Here is a 4371-nt window from a genome sequence, read left to right on the forward strand (position 1 = left end):
CCATCTTGGAGTCCTTCAGGTGTTTTATAGCAAACTCCATGCGGGCTTTCATGTGTCTTCAGGTGTGTGGCTTTCCTAATCAAGTCCAATCAGTATAATCAAACACAGCTGGACTCAAATGAAGGTGTAGAACCATCTCAAGGATGACCAGAAGAAATGGACAGCACCTGAGTTAAATATATGAGTGTCACAGCAAAGGGTCTGAATACTTAGTACGATGTGATATTTCAGTTTTTCTTTTTTAATAAATCTGCAAAAATGTCAACAATTCTGTGTTTTTCTGTCAATATGGGGTGCTGTGTGTACATTAATGAGGAAAAAATGAACTTTTATATATATATATATATATATATATATATATATATATATATATATATATATATATATATATATATAGCTAAAATGTTAGATTATTGATCGATTGATTTTTATTTAGCCACAGACAAATTATACCTTCTTCTAATGCTTAATGTTGCTCCTGTATACTATAGCATATAAAGTACAGTATATATAGTATACTATTTTCCCCCTATTTTAACACCAGTTAAAACAAAGTGTGAACAAACAGTGTGACATTCAGAGTTATTTTTTCCACATGTCCTATAAGTTTATTAGCAATAAAGGAATAATAATTTTCCCACTGTATAATCACAATGAAAACCACTCACATTTTTTCTGTGAGGAATTCGACTTGGAGCCGAAGGTTTCAATCCAAATGCAGAAAGTTTAATTAATCCAATGAAGGCAATGAAGAGAAGAAAAAATTAAACAAACAAAAGAATGCACAGTAAGGAATTGACAATTACTGGCAATACTTTGCAAAATATCTAGAGAAGGGCATGACTATTTTTACAGTTGAAAAACTGGAAGTAACGCATTCGTTACATTATCACTTTATAGCAGAGTTCCTCAGATTCGGTTCTGAAAGGCCATTGAGTTTAGCTAAAACCCTGATCAAACTCACTTAACTGTGCTTTGGATCCTGAAGACTTTAATGAACGTTAGGTTGTGATAGTGTTAAGTATGGCTAGCCTAGTTGGCTAGGAAACAAAGTTGTGTTTTTCCTGTCTCAGGTTGTAAATGCTCATTGTATCATGTTTAGATTTTTCTGTCTAAGGAAGCTACAAATGACTTGATTAAGGTAATCATATTACTGTGCCTTTAAAAAAAAATGCACCTTCAAGGAAAACACTGTTAGAGGCAATGAAACTAATAAGTGATATCTGTCACTAAGAAACATTTCCTTGAATAAGACGTCTAGCACAGCATATTTGTGCATGCATATGTCAGGATGTCCTCAGTTAACAGCAGTGCAATATTAGCATCAGCAGGTTAATTAAGTACATATTAATGCCTTATTCTATATGACCTTATTCTACTTCCCTAATCCTACCCAATACCTAAACTTAACAACTACCTATTAATAAGCAGCAAATTAGGAATTTATTGAGGGAAAAGTCGTAGTAAATAGTGAATAAGTGCTCCCCATTTTAAAGTGTTGCCCTGCAGACGTGTACTGAAAGTGTACGGTCGGCTTGGTGAAATGTTACAAGACAGAGCAAAAGCTGTAATACAGAATGCAATGTGGTAAAGGTGTTAAAGTGAATGAAGTGCACACTGAAGCACCTCAGATGTGATGGCCCTCTCAGCACTGGTTGAAGTAAGTGTTAAATATTGGTTTCTGCTCAAAGAGAGGTGAGTGGATGGAGATACTGAAGCAGTTACAGGAGGAAGTGGCTGAAATAAGAAAGACATATAAAGGGCAGCACCATCTTCCTGTCACTTTCCGATGTCTACAGGCATGATCTACAGAAAGTGTCTCTATATTCTCAGCAATAACACAGATGCAACCAAACAAACTATTCCAACACTTGCTCTTTAACATTTATTGGTAGGGTCTGGGACAAAAATGCATGAGTATGTCCCCCAGGCCTAATGATTGGATTTGTGCTTTCCCTCAGTTGACAAAAGCATCTGCTAAAGGGTTAAATGTAAAATCATCACAGCATCCTACTTCCTGTCCTTACAATGGTGGACAACATCAGATACCAACATTCAAACACAGGACAAAAAGATAGTAATTAAATATAAATAAAAAAGTATTAATAGAACAGAATAGAACAGATCTATTTATCTATTATAGTTTAACTAGACATGTTTTGAATTACCGTGAACAAATCCAAACCCTTTTCATCTGTTGATAATTTACAGCATAAAAAATGTGATTTATATGTAATTTAATCATTTTAAAGTGTTTCTCTCACAGATCCATCGATGTACATAATTACATGGATAATCAGCCCATCCTGATGTAGAAGACAAAACACAGTTCTCTCTTCTATATCCACGGGGTCTCCAGACCTCCAGAACCTGCAGAATCAGATCAGCATTAGATGTTCAGTGCTGCTTTCTGTGTGATATGATATTGACTGTGAGAATCATTTATTATATAATAATCAGTTAAATTCTGTGATTTCTCACACAGAGGTCAGTGTGCTGCCATCAACCCATTTCCACCTGCCCTCCTCATCACTGTCAGTCAGACCAATCCAGACATTAGCAGATATTTTCTTAACAAGATCCTAAAAAGATGAAATAATTACATTGTATTCTGATAATGCCAAAATTCAGCTGACTTGACACAGACATACTTGTATATTCACCCAAAGAAAACACACACACACACACACACACACACACACACACACACACACACACACACACACACACACACACACACACACACACACACACACACACACACAATATGTGACATTTAATTAAATAAATTAATGTGATTACCTGTCTGCTGAAGTGGTTGGTGTGTGTTTGTCTCTGTCCTATGATCTCTCACACAATCGGCACTCTCATAGATAACCACCATCATCTCCACTCTCTCTTTGTTGATTCCCTCAGTCTCAGTCCCAATGACATTGTCATAAATAGTATCAGACATCTCTGATCTTTTAAAGTCCAACACTAATATTCTGTGATGATGTTGAATGTCATTTCTGTGTCATTCAGCTCACAGACTAAAATAACTAAACGCAACGGAACTGGCATGCAGTAAATGTGTGAAGTCTAAGATCATGTGACATTAAACTGTGAAGTTTGCTTAAAGCAACTTGTAAAAGATCTGCAGCAATCGACCGATATTAGATTTTCATTGTTGCTTTCTGTGTGATATGATACTGACAGAGAATCATTTATTCAATTATAATCGGTTCAGTTTGGTGATTTCTGACCAGAAGACACAGGACTCACTTCCTGAACACCACTACAAGGTGCTGTAGCTTAGCTTAGATCGGATAATTAAGAACATTTTGGACTTCCACAAACAGGTGACAGGATTTGATCTTTATTTGACCACTAATTTCAAAGTGACTTTGAAGCCTACAAAATCTAGAGACTTTACTAATATAGCTGTGGAAGTGCAAATGGTAAGACCAAATGTTAAGAAGTTCTCAAACAGTGATGAATAAAATATGCAAGCACTAGCCTCAATTAAAAGTTCAGTTTGTGGTTGGATGCTTTACATGCAGCAACAAAATTATGACTGTACAGATTAATTACCCTCGTGTGCCATGACTAAGATTAAATGTTTTGTTTTAAGATGGGAAAGATTGAGTTGGTATTGCTTCTGATAATAGGTGTCATTTAAGATGCAGTCCACATGCACTAACAAGGTCTTGCAAGTGTTTCGGAGCCTTGAGGAATTCTAATGTTTTGAATCTCTTAAGAAGTGACCTATTTACACGGCGTTAGAGAATTTAATTTCCCCTAGATTCACACACACACAAACACACATTTTGGACTGCCTACTTCAAACTGAGATGTGAGTTACTAACATGAATTTTTATGCAGTACTTAAAACAAACAGAATAAATCTATCTCTAAGAAAGAATTTATATTTTGGCCAACTGTGTGTCAGTGGTAGAGATGAGTAATATAACAGCAGAGTGGTAAGTGTGAGAGCAAAAGATTTCCCAACACAGTATTCATAACTTGTTCAAGTTGGTCATATGGATTGGTTGCATTGACCTAAGGCTTTTATGAAAACCACAAATCACACTTCTGCATTTTTGTTTTCCTGCTGACAGATAGTCAGACCCAGTGCATTATGTGTGTTGAAGTTTTTCTACATATTTGCATAGCAGAGCAAATTTTGTCCAGCTGATGAACAATAAAAAAACATTTACAGCCAGTAAGTGTTCCTGTGGCTCAGTGGTAGTGCATTGCGTTAGCAGCACAAAAGGTTGTGGGTTTGATTCCCAGGGAACACGTTAGGTAAAAAATGTAAGCCTGAATGCACTATAAGTCGCTTTGGATAAAAGTGTCTGCTAAATGTAAGAATCCATCCTGTTTTAAAGG

General features: G+C 36.0%; 1 long non-coding RNA gene across 1 annotated transcript; it reads right to left on the reverse strand.

Annotated features, from left to right (window-relative positions):
* Positions 1-806: 806 nt before the first annotated feature.
* Positions 807-3019, reverse strand: LOC109066643. The gene is made up of 3 exons (XR_006155742.1): positions 2803-3019; positions 2482-2582; positions 807-2370 (listed from the first exon to the last, which is right to left on the reverse strand). It is a non-coding gene; the product is annotated as an uncharacterized LOC109066643 (long non-coding RNA).
* Between the last annotated feature and the right edge of the window lie 1352 nt (positions 3020-4371).

Source organism: Cyprinus carpio, chromosome B10, assembly GCF_018340385.1.
Source record: "Cyprinus carpio isolate SPL01 chromosome B10, ASM1834038v1, whole genome shotgun sequence".
Classification (NCBI taxonomy): Eukaryota; Metazoa; Chordata; class Actinopteri; order Cypriniformes; family Cyprinidae; genus Cyprinus; species Cyprinus carpio.